Raw genomic sequence first — 13,456 nt, 5'->3', positions numbered from 1 at the left:
ATCCACCAAGCAAGGTGTCTGCCTTTTCAACACACCACGTAATAACTCACAAATAAAGGCTGTTAATAGACTGTTAAAACACTATGTTCATCTTAACATTCACTTTTAGAGCTTTGTGAGGCTCAGCTACTAAGATTTCAGTTCATAAAACTCCAAGTTAAAGATAAAAAATATACCTCCTTACTCTTTTTCAAATTCATGGCCTCTTTTTTCATTAATTGCAGTTTTATGTATATATACATACATATATATTCATAAATACCTAAAAACAACCTGGTCAGTCTGTATAATGTTACTTGCATCTATCTTTTTAGGGATGACCGTTTTATATTAGATTGCCAGTTAGTGTTCTTTTCCCTGGGAAAGACTATTTTTTCCACTCCTGGCATTCCTTAGTTGCCTGTAGCTCTTGGTACAGAGTTGAGGCCTTCTGGCCTTTCCTTCATCTTTGGTGTTGTCCTTGTTCAACTCATGTTATACAGTCATGTTGGTGAGACTTTCTGTATATAGCTTCTTAAATCCCTAGGAGACACACCTTACAGCATACTCCCTGCTCTTCTGGATCTCACAATCTTTTCTCCTCTTCTTCTCTGATGATGCCTGAGCCCTAGGTTGAAGAGTTGTAAGCAGGACATTTGAGGTTTTAGAGAGAGGAAAAGGAATAGGAAATGATGTAATTATATTATGATCTCAAAAATAAAGGATACAATTTTTAAGGGTGAAAATGCACTGTAGCTTAAAAATAAAGCTGTATTTGGCTACTGTTATGTCAAGAAGTTTAATTGTGAAAGTAATTTGAAAAATTATAAAAGTTAATTGAGTAATTGTATATATTATATATGGAGCTGCCATACTCTTTGAGACTTCAGAACAGACACAGCACTTGACATCTGTGTTTTAAAAATTCTAAGAATCACCAATCAAATAAGAGATTTACTTCCATTTTATTTTACCAATAAATAAAATTGTAGTGATTACTTGACTGATTGGAGGGTGGATATAAGACTATTGCAGACATATTTCCCAGTAAGACTAAGTAATGAGAAGAAGGCGCAGAGAGAGAGGAAAGGACCGGACCAGCTCGTGGGACTGAGACACCTAAGGACCCGTCCTGCCGAACGGATTCCAGGAGGTTTTAATCTTCTGTCCCTTTAACCTTTTTTTCCTTCTTGTATATGCTAGTTGGGTTGTATAATAAAGTTTAATTGTTAATAAACTGAGCCAACAAACTACTATCAAACTGGTTATCCAGAAAACGTCAAAAGAAAAAGACTTATCAAGCTTGAAGAAAGGAAGAAGAGAATGAAAAAAAAAATAACGGTGGAATTCCTCCAGAATCTTCTCAGCACCAGGACATAGAGGACATCCCACACAATGCGGAGAGATGGCGGCGAGCAGTGTGGACCGTGTTTGAAAGCTCCAGCGAACAATTCAGGGAATTGCACAGATTTCTGAGCCAGGAACACCAAGGTCCCCACACCACGGCAGCAGAAGTGCTCCACGGTTCGGAGGGACCAGGGTGCGGAGGACCTGCCTCCCCCTGCACACGGGAGGAACGAGGACTTTCTCGGATCAGAGCGGCGGCGGCTTTTGGGACAGCAGTGCTACCAGCGGCTCCCCCAGTGGCTCGGGCACCAGCGACGGCGGTTCCAGCGGCGACAGAGGCGGTGGCTGAGGTTTGCAGCTCAGAGCCTTCCAGTGGAGGCGATTAGTGCGGTGGACGGGCGAGGGGACTCTGGGCAGGATTTGGGTCGCGTGGCCTTGAGACCCAGGCTGGACTCAGCGGACGGTTCGGCCCCGGAGTCCTGGGTTTGCTCAGTGACCTGTGCTGTGGAGAGGCGGGCTCGGCTCGGCGGGCAATTCTGCCCGAGGCGCAGCTCCTCTACTGTAACGCAGGCTGGGCGGGGTGCCCGCTTCTACCCTGGGCTCTGGCTCAGCACAGACACAGTTTCCCTGCTGTGACACGAGCTGGGCGGAGTTCTCAGTTATACTCTGGGTGCTTGCTCAGGGCTGTGGCAGTTTTCCTGCTGTGACACAGGCTGGGCGGAGCTCTCAGTTATATTCTGGGAGCTTGCTCAGTGCTGCGGCAGTTTTCCTGCTGTGACGCGGGCTGGGCGGAGCTCTCAGTTATACTCTGAGTGCTTGCTCAGGGCTGCAGCAGTTTTCCTGCTGTGACACGGACTGGGCGGAGCGCTCAGATATACCCTGGGTGTGTGCTCAGCGCAGACTTGGTTTTCCTGCTGTGACGCAAACTGGGCAGGGCGCTCACTTCCACCCTGGGTGCTTGCTCAGTACAGTCGCAATTCTCCTGCTGTGGCAGACGGTTCAGGCCCTGAGAAACTAGCTGAGCTCCACGCGTGGTTCAGGCCCAGTATCCCTGGCTGGACTTGGCAGGGGACCCAAAAGGTTGTGGATACCTTGGCCTGACCCAACGATCATTCAAAGACACAGAACGATTGCAGGACTCACAGCAAAGGGGAGCTGAGGATCACTGGCGGTGAGAGCCCAAAACGACAGGGCTAACCTCCCGCCATTCACACAAGTGAAGTATCAGGGCTTCCAGCCTACGGAAATCGTGAGAAAACAAGTGAATCTATCACCAGACTCTCTCCACTCAACTCTGGAAGTTACCAAAAAAAAAACAGAGACGGCAAAATGTCTAAGGGACAGCGTAAAAGCATACGCAAAAAACCCCAAAACAACATGGAGTCTCCAGTTCCCAGCTATCCCAAAGAAAACAATCCGGAGAACTCACATACAATGGAAACACAAGAAAATGACCTCAAATCCCTGGTAATGAGGATGGTAATGGAGGAAGCAATTAAAATTAGAAATCAGATGCAGGAAGAAGCAATGAAGCAGGTGCGAGACATAAAAGAAACACATAGAGTGGAACTGGAAAATTTTCAGGAAAATATAAACAACCAAATGAAAGAAATAAAAAAATCTGTTCAAGATATGAAGATGAAAATGGATTCAATGATAAACACACAGACAGAAGAAAAACGAGAACGTGAGGTCTCAGAGAAGAAGGCGAATGACACAGTGCTGAGCTTTTCTAACAGAATCCAAGAGATGGAAGAACGAATCTCAAATCTAGAAGATACAATCTCAGATCTTGAAGCAACCATTAAAGAAAATGCCAAATCTGGAAAACTCCTGACACAAAACATCCAAGAAATTAAGGACACCATGAAAAGAAGAAATCTGAGGATAATAGGCATTGAAGAAAGAGAAGATATCAGACTCCAAGGCCCAGAAACTATTCTGAACAAAATCATAGAAGAGAATTTCCCCAATCTAAAGAAAGGGATGCCTATAAATATACAAGAGGCATACAGAACACCAAATAGAATTGACCAGAAAAGAAAAACTGCCCGTCACATAATAATCAAAACACAAAACATACAGAACAAAGAAAAAATATTAAAAGCTGCAAGGGAAAAGGGCCAAATAACATTTAATGGCAAACCTATCAGAATTACACCCGACTTATCAGCAGAGACCATCAAAGCCAGAAGGGCCTGGACAGAGATCCTGCAAACCCTAAGAGACCACAGATGCCAGGCCAGACTACTTTACCCAGCAAAACTATCAATAAACATTGATGGAGAAAACAAAATATTTCATGACAAAACCAAATTCAAACAGTACCTAGCCACAAATCCAGCTTTACAGAAGATACTAGAAGGAAAACTCCATCCCAAAGGGGCAAGCTACAACCAAAACTACTCAGGAAATAGATAATTATACCATGGCAAAAACACAACTACACAAACGCTCAACTGGAACCAACATCAAATTTAAGACTCTTAATAGTAACTGGTCGTTAATATCTCTCAACATCAATGGTCTCAATTCTCCAATAAAAAGACACAGACTAACTGAATGGGTGCATAAACAGGATCCAACATTCTTCTGCATTCAAGAAACACATCTCACCCATAATGATAGGCATTACCTCAGGATAAAAGGTTGGAAAAAAATATTCCAAGCAAATGGTCACAAGAAGCAAGCAGGCGTAGCCATTTTAATATCGAACAAAATAGACTTTCAACCAAGATTAATCAAAAGGGATGAGGATGGACACTTCATACTCATCAAAGGTAAAGTCAACCAAGATGACATCACAATTCTGAACATCTATGCTCCCAATACAAGGGCACCCACATTTGTAAAAGATCTGCTAAAAAGGCTTAAACCACACATCGATCCCCACACAATAATAGTGGGAGACTTCAACACCCCACTCTCACTGAAGGACAAGTCATCGAAACAGAAACTAAGCCGAGAAATAACATCATTAACCAATGCCATGGGTCAAATGGATCTAACAGATATCTATAGAACCTTTCACCCAAACAAGAAAGAATATACCTTCTTCTCTGCACCCCATGGAACCTTCTCCAAAATTGATCACATCATAGTTCACAAAGAAAGCCTCAACAGATACAAGAGGACTGAAATAATACCTTGTATCCTATCAGATCATCATGGGCTTAGACTGCAATTCAACAACAACAGAAATAACAAAAAGCCTACACGTATGTGGAAATTAAACAACTCTCTGCTAAATGACACCTGGGTCAGGGAAGAAATAAAGAAAGAAATCAAGGAGTTTCTGAAATTCAATGAAAATGAAGGAACAACATACCCAAATTTGTGGGATACATTGAAAGCAGTGCTAAGAGGAAAATTCATAGCACTAAGTGCCTTTAAAAAGAAATTGGAAGCATCACACATAAACACCTTAACGACACAACTGGAAGCCCTAGAAAAAAAAGAAACAGAAACACCCAAAAGGAGTAGACGTCTGGAAATAATCAAACTCAGGGGTGAAATTAACAAAATAGAAACTAAAAAAACAGTCCAAAGAATCAACAAAACCAAGAGCTGGTTCTTTGAGAAAGTCAACAAGATAGACAGACCATTAGCCAAACTAACTAAAAGGCAGAGAGACAGTATTGAAATCAACAAAATCAGGAATGAAAAGGGAGACATAACAACAGACACTGAAGAAATACAAAGAATCATAAGATCCTACTTTGAAGGCATATATGCCACAAAATTTGAAAATCTAAGGGAAATGGACGATTTTCTTGATCAATTTCACTTGCCAAAGTTGAGTGAAGAACAGATAAACAAGCTAAATGGCCCTATTTCCCCTACAGAAATTGAAGTAATCATTGATAGTCTCCCAACCAAAAAAGCCCAGGGCCAGATGGCTTCAGTGCAGAATTCTACCAGACCTTCAAGGGCGAGCTAATACCGATACTCTTCAAGCTACTCCAAAAAATAGAAAGGGATGGAACATTACCAAACTCATTCTATGAGGCCATAGTCTCATTGATACCTAAACCTCACAAAGACTCAACAAAGAAAGAGAATTTCAGACCAATTTCTCTGATGAACATCGATGCAAAAATTCTAAATAAAATACTTGCGAAACGAATACAAGAGCACATTAAAGATATCATTCATCATGACCAAGTAGGCTTCATGCCGGGCATGCAGGGATGGTTTAATATACGGAAATCCATCAACGTAATCCACCACATAAACAAACTGAAAATAAAAAACCACATGATCATCTCTTTGGATGCAGAAAAAGCATTTGATAAAATCCAACACCCATTCATGTTTAAAGTTTTAGAGCGATCGGGAATACAAGGCACTTTCCTCAACATAATAAAGGCTATATATAGGAAGCCAATAGCCAAAATCAAAGTAAATGGTGAGATACTCAAGGAAATTCCTCTAAAATCAGGAACAAGGCAAGGCTGCCCACTCTCTCCATATCTTTTCAATATAGTACTCGAAGTTCTAGCCAGAGCAATAAGACAACATAAGGAGATCAAGGGTATTCAAATGGGAAAGGAAGAAGTCAAATTATCCCTATTTGCAGATGATATGATAGTCTACATAAGTGACCCTCAAAATTCCACCAGAGAACTCCTACAGCTGATAAACACCTTCAGCAAATTGGCTGGATACAAAATTAACTCAAAAAAGTCTGTAGCCTTCCTATACACAAATGACAAGCTTGCAGAGGAAGAAATTAGGAAAACTACACCCTTCACATTAGCTACAAGCAATATAAAGTACTTAGGAGTTACTCTAACTAAGCAAGTGAAGGACCTGTTTGAAAAAAATTTCAAAACCCTAAAGAAAGAGATTGAAGATGACATGAGAAGATGGAAGGATCTACCTTGCTCATGGATAGGGAGAATTAACATAATAAAAATGGCCATCCTACCAAAAGCAATCTACAGATTCAATGCAATCCCTATCAAAATACCTACACAATTTTTTAAAGACATTGAAAGTTCAATTCTGAACTTCATATGGAAAAACAAAAAACCCAGAATAGCTAAAACAATCTTGTACAATAAAAGGTGCTCTGGAGGAGTCTCCATACCTGATCTCAAACTGTACTATAAAGCAATAGTAATTAAAACAGCATGGTACTGGCACAGCAACAGGCTGGTTGATCAGTGGAATCGAATCGAAGACCCAGATATGAATCCACACACATATGGTCATTTGATTTTTGACAAAGAAGCTAAATCCATTCGATGGAAAAGGGATAGCATCTTCAACAAATGGTGCTGGTCTAACTGGATGTCTATGTGTAAAAAAATGCAACTGGACCCATATTTGTCACCTTGTACAAAACTCAAATCCAAGTGGATTAAAGACCTCAACATAAAACCAGAGACACTAAGTCACTTAGAAGAAAAAATGGGAAAGAGCTTGGAACATATTGGCACAGGAGACAACTTCCTGAACAGAACACCAACAGCCCAGACATTAATGTCAACAATTAATAAATGGGACCTCATGAGGCTGAGAAGCTTCTGTAAGGCAGGAGACACTGTAAAGAGAACAAAGCGACAGTCTACAGACTGGGAAAAGATCTTCACCAACCCTAAGTCTGACAAAGGTCTAATATCCAAAATATATAAGGAACTCAAGAAATTAAATACCACCAAACCAAATAACCCAATCGAGAAATGGGGCATGGAACTAAACAGAGAATTCTCAACAGAGGAATATCAAATGGCTGAGAAACACTTAAAGAAATGCTCAACCTCCTTAGTCATCAGGGAAATGCAAATCAAAACAACTCTGAGATTCCATCTTACACCCATCAGAATGGCTAAGATCAAAAATTCAAGCGACACCACATGCTGGCGAGGATGTGGGGAGAGAGGAACACTCCTTCATTGCTGGTGGGAATGCAAACTAGTACAACCACTTTGGAAATCTATCTGGTGCTATCTCAGAAAAATGGGAATAGGGCTTCCTCAAGACCCAGCTATTCCACTCCTTGGAATATATCCAGAAGATGCTCCAGCACACAACAAGAAAATTTGCTCAACCATGTTCATAGCAGCCTTATTCATAATAGCCAGAACATGGAAACAGCCGAAATGTCCCTCAATAGAAGAATGGATAAAGAAACTGTGGTACATATACACTATGGAATACTATTCAGCTATTAAAAACAAGGACTTCCCGAAATTTGTGGATAAATGGATTGAGCTAGAAATGATCATAATGAGTGAGTTAACCCAGAAGCAGAAAGACTCAAATGGTATATACTCACTTATATCTGCATATTAGCCCAAGGGGCATGTCCCACGAAAGCCTTCACTTACCAGGAAACTGAGACAGAGGAGAGGACATTCTAGTGGGATTCTAGATGAGAGAATCATGGGGGAAAGGCAAAGTAGAAGGATCCAGAGGGTCCTAGAAGCCTACAAGTAGAACATTATGATAGGCAGATTTGGGCATAGGGGTCCCGCTCAAACTAAGGCACCAGCCAAGGACAATACAGGCGGTAAACCTTAAACCCCTACCCAGATCTAGCCAATGGACGGAACACTCTCCACAGTAGAGTGGAGAGTGGGATATTACTTTCTCACATACTCTGGTGCCTCACCTTTGACCATGTCCCCTGGAGGGGGAGACCTGATGGCACTCAGAGGAAGGACAGCAGGTTGCCAAGAAGAGACTTGATACCCTATGAACATATAGAGGGGGAGGTAATCCCCCTCAGGAACAGTCATAGGGGTGGGGAGTAGGTGGAAAATGGGAGGGAGGGAAGAACGGGAGGATACAAGGGAAGGGATAACCATTGAGATGTAACAAGAATAAATTAATAATAAAAAAAAAAAAAAAAAAGACTAAGTAATGAGAAAGAAATATAAAATGTAAAAAAACAATGGTGGCTTTATAGTGAATACTAATGGAAGTAGTATTTGGTTTTAATTCCCCTTATTTGAGAGCCCATACTGATTCACTGCTAATATGATTTTTAAAACCAATAACATACCCAAACCTCAGTTCAATAGGAATGGGATTACTACTGCTGTAAAAGTAGAAGCAGGAAGATGAAAATTGTAAGTCGACAGGAAAATTTTGGGCTGAGTAGACAAGTAAGCCCTGTGGAACATTCTAGAAAAATGTTCCTCTGCCACTATCAGATGAGACTTGGCCACTTTAATTATCCAAAATGACACAGCTTCTCATAGCAAACCTATTAAGAGCCATCAAAGTTACCTCAGGGGTGGGAGGGGACTGTGTAGCACACGTGTATCTGAAGTTCATACATGGGTTTTAGAGACAAGATGCTCTGTAGAATTGTTTTCTTTCTTTTGCATTTCACTCAAAGTTAAAAAGAAAGAGTTGAAAAATAAAGCTTTGTGGAAATATTTCAAAGGATTTTTTTCAACTGAAAAACATTACAGGAATTATTTTTAAACTTGGGTCTTGCTTTTAAAACAAATATGACACATGTCAGTTTTAAAACTTCAATATGGGAGAATAAAAGACATATCCTTGCAATTAAAGTAGATTATTTCAATCTTCTAGTAAGCATTTAAGTACCCACAGGAGCCTGGGGAGTAAGTGTGGGGGTTTTGTTGTTGTTTATTTTTGGAATTTGTTTGTTCCTTTCTTCTTTTTTGGAAAAGGGTGTGCTGCGGCCATTCTTTAAGTCCTTGGCTGAAGGAGGGCGTAGTCTCTGCATGTTTTCCAATTTTCTTAGGAGAGAAAGGTGCTCTTTCACACTGTCTATCAGGTAATGTTGATTAACTACATGATCCTCAAATAGTAAAAACTATTAGCCCTAAATCAATCCACATAAATTGGCCAAAATGAGTCACTTAATCTAGAAGGTACAAGCTTGCTGTGCACCAGAAATATCTGTTAAGCTGTGTCAAGCATGACCACACATGTAGCTATCCACTTATATATATTACTCTGGGCCTGGCCTTCATTTTCCCCCAGTATGAGTCATCAATTGATTCTGAAGACACTTAGAATTAATGTGATATAATCATTTTATGTCCTCATACCTCTTCTTCGTTATCAGATATCATCTTATGGTAAACATGCAGACTATTTAAATGTTGTTATCATCGAAGACATTGCTGACATGATTACCTCTGACCTTATGTTTTCATAAGCTAGATACCTCACTGTAGTAGTTATTTGTGTTTGAATTTTTGCTTTCCATAATTGTAATTAAATGTGGTCAAGTGCAATCCAAAAATATTCATAATTTTTTTACAAAATTTATTTATATATTTTAACTACACACCATTATGAACAACATGATGAATTCTCATCTGTCCTACTCCATCCTGACATACATGTAAATCTTCCTTTTGTTCAGTGTATCTATTCTGGATACAGTTCCTAGCATGAGTCACTTAACATCTATCTTAATGATTGGATTGTCTCTTAAGGTGTCATAGTGCTTGCATTGTAATCAAGCAGCTATTTGAATAGTAGCCTATGCTATGGTGCAATATTATGTAAATTGCTCCATTATAGCTTATTGGATATGTATCAAATCATCCCACTTTATCAGAAGAAAGTGTTCATACAGCTTCATTATAATACATTGATATAATTGTCATTTAGTTATTATTTGCTGATCTCTTTTGTTTATAGTTTATAAATTGAACTTTGTAAGTATAGATGTATAGACGGCACTTTCTATATAGGGTTCATGACTGCTTGCTTGATTTGGGTATATATAGGGTCCTAGAATATATTTGTGGATGATAAGAAGACCATTTATCAACCCACTGAGAATATGTGCTCTTGTACTCATTAATATGAGACTTTTGTGTTGGAGTTACAGCACAGCAAAAGGATCATTAATTGAAATTTTTTTCCTTCCCACAAAACACACAAAAACGAGTCTCATGCCTACTTAGGAAAAATAGACTTGCCAGAAATTAATTTCAATAGCTATCAGTCAATTTAATTAATATTTGTGGATATAGTTTGAGTATTTTACAACTATTTTGAAATAAATCAAAATACACTAATAATAAGTTTAAAATCATGTCTAAATTTATCGTCAATGAAAATTGTGCAAGTCCTCTGGCAAGTGTTTCAAGATGGTATTGTTTTGGGCTTCTTGCTTTAAGAATATTTAATTGTGATATACTATTTCTGTAACAAAAAATAAATACCTTAAATAAGAGTTAAATTGACCGAGTGTTCAAGCTTTCCTCTTTACCAAATAGAAGTGCACTCAGGGCCCTGAGACAGGTAAAGGGAAGCAGACCTGCCTCTAGAGGAGGGATGTGGTGAGGGTCGGCAGGCTGCAACAGCTTAGCTCTTGTTCCTGCCTTGATGCCTTCTGGGAAACTTTCAGAAACCTTCAGTATTCTGTACAATCCAAACCAAAAGTTTTATAAAATTCCTAGACTTTAGTGAGGGGGTAAAAGCAGAGCAGTGGGCTGGGGTGGTGCAGAAGATGACTGAGCAGGGAAGGGCACAGACACAGATGGATGAGCTTTGGGGCTTTCTTACTTGTTTTATTTATGGATGATCTGTAAGCCTGAAACATACATTGTCAACTTTTGCTCTCTCTAAACATGGCTCCTCGGTCTGAACCTCATAAGTAGTAGTGAGAAGGGCATTGTATCCTAGGTGTCACAGAATAAACATATAAGGCATACTTATTTCCTACTTCCAGTGAACTTGGTGTGTAGCTGTGAAGAGAAAAAAAATAACTGTTTCCTAATTTCACTATCAATCCATTTGTTCATTTATCATTCAGAAAAAAAACCATTTGTTAGCATTTCTTAGGCATACTATCTGAGTTTTACTATGTCTTTGAGTCTTCTGCATTTTCTATGACTTTACAGTTTTCCTTTTCTTTTTCTTATTTTAATGTCCTCTTTTTTTCTTCTTCTGCACCACCATCTACAATGCCCTGGAAAATGAATTAAAAACCTGGCAGTTCTTTTAGCATGAAAAATAGTCTTTTATTGTATACTGATAATGAAGAAATCAGAAGAAAATGAACACTTGAAAGCCGAGTTATATCTTCCTGAATGACTGAGCTTAGTTAGAATATAATCATCATCAATCCATCATCAAATATAAGTGACTGACAAAGTCATTCCTGTTTTAAATAGCTGTAGTGAGAGTGAAAGAAAGAGTAAAATAAAGACGGAAAGAGGCCTTGGGGCAAAGAGAGGCTTAGGAAAAATGACTATATAAAAAAAGATAGGCCCGGAGCTGCAGAAGTCTTCAGTTTTGCCCGGAACAAACTGGAAGCCTTGCACGGCAGTGTCTGTGCAGTCCAGCTGCAGAACAAAAACAATTCTGTGAAAATGATGGATGGGCTCACATGACTTATGAAGACTTAAGAAAACGTCAGCACAAGCTGACTTCCCATAACAGGGTCTCGTCCCCTGAGGATTCAAGAAGCTTGAAATTTAATGAGGAAAACCAAATCCTCAACAAGATATGATAAGGAAATGAGACCGAGTAACCCAAAGACACACCAGAATTTATGCATCCCAGTCCTCTGACCTTCTGAGGCCTCAGCGAAGCTCAGCCACTCTTGATTCCCAAAACACATGCGGCAGCTCTTCCACCTGTCCTCCAAAGATCGCCACGCAGACTTTCCAGACCGTTCACCTGATATGAATGCCCAGCTCCTCTCCTCCTCTCCTCATCTGCTCCCAGTCGGAATCCTATACATCCTCCCAACCCTAATTGAAGTGTCACAGATGACCTCTCTTAAGTCTAAGTTTCTATAGAGCAATCTCTGTCCTAGTTACAGCATTAATATATTTCACTTCATGTCACTGGTCAACATGCTCTTCTAGATGAGCAGGGATGAGGTGGGGGCAGAGATCATGCATTTAAAGACAAAACCAATAATTAAACTTAAACAATGGTGGCACAAGGCTCTGTTCCCAGCTTTTAGGAGGCTGAGGCCTGAGAACCTTGAGTTCAAGGCAAGACTGAGCTACATGCTCAGATCCTGACCCAAAACAAAGGTATCCACAATAATTAAGAAGGAAAGAACAAAGAAACTTTAGGTCTGGATGTATTTGTGTCAGGACATATTGTAAGAATATGAACTATACATACCTTACACAAAGTTGTAGAGAAAGCACAAGGAAACCCGGCCTTCTACCTAACACTGCCTTCTATCTTACTCTCACTCTCTCTGAATAGAGAACAGAGTTGTTTTCTCTGTCTAGCACTATCCTGTTTACATTACATTTTTCTCACCCACAGATAAGGCAGATTAGTAGGTGAAAAAAGAGTGATCCAATCGTATCTAAAGTATGGCTGATTAATTTACTCCCATAATGTGTACGTAGATTGGTATAGGAGCTAGTGGGCATCTCATATCACATCAGCCCTATACCCTGCATTTCATGATATAAAATTAGGTCCAAAGCATTTGGGGATATAATGTTAGCATAAGGCTATTAGTATGTGTCTGCTATAAGAAAAAGTATAGCCAGACAGAGATAGTCTAAGAGATAGAGGGGAAAGATTCTTAAATTACCATTCTAATCCCCAAGGTTATAGCTGCTTGGGTTGTTTTGTATTAATTTTGACTCTTTTATTTTTGTTGTTTTGAAGATTAAATCTCAGACCTCTTACACGCTAGGCAAATGCACTAACCGTTGAGGGACAACCTCAGCTGCTTAGGACTTTATTATTGTGATATGTCATAATACTATTTTTTTCATTTGCTCTGATATAAATTGGTTTCTGTCACTTAAATCCAAGTATCCTTACTAAGTGGACTTCACTGAAAGGCATTGATATCTTTACATTAAACTGAGAGATCAGTCTTGAAAGGAGGCAGAATCACTTAACCAGTGAAATCATTCTAAGAGACCATCTTGTTTTATAAAGATAGATCTTGTGCCTTGATCACAAAAGCTATTTTTTGTCAGTGCTTAAGGAGAAGTGAGAGGGTCGGAAAAGAGGTGCTTCAACTCAGACATTTGTAAATGTGATTATAATTTTCAAAATAAAATGCCACAGAAATGTGGATAGAAAGAGGCCGAACAGCACCCCATCCCTGTTAGAGTCACAGGACTACATCTTGGCAGTGGCATGTATCAAGGTCATAGGAGGTCAAGAGGAAGCACACATTCCTTCTTTCATCCCC

Source organism: Acomys minous (genome assembly GCF_964271855.1).
Source record: "Acomys minous genome assembly, chromosome: 9".
NCBI classification, from domain to species: domain Eukaryota; kingdom Metazoa; phylum Chordata; class Mammalia; order Rodentia; family Muridae; genus Acomys; species Acomys minous.
The sequence above is the reverse complement of the archived record's forward strand: the minus strand, read 5'-3'. Positions refer to the sequence as shown.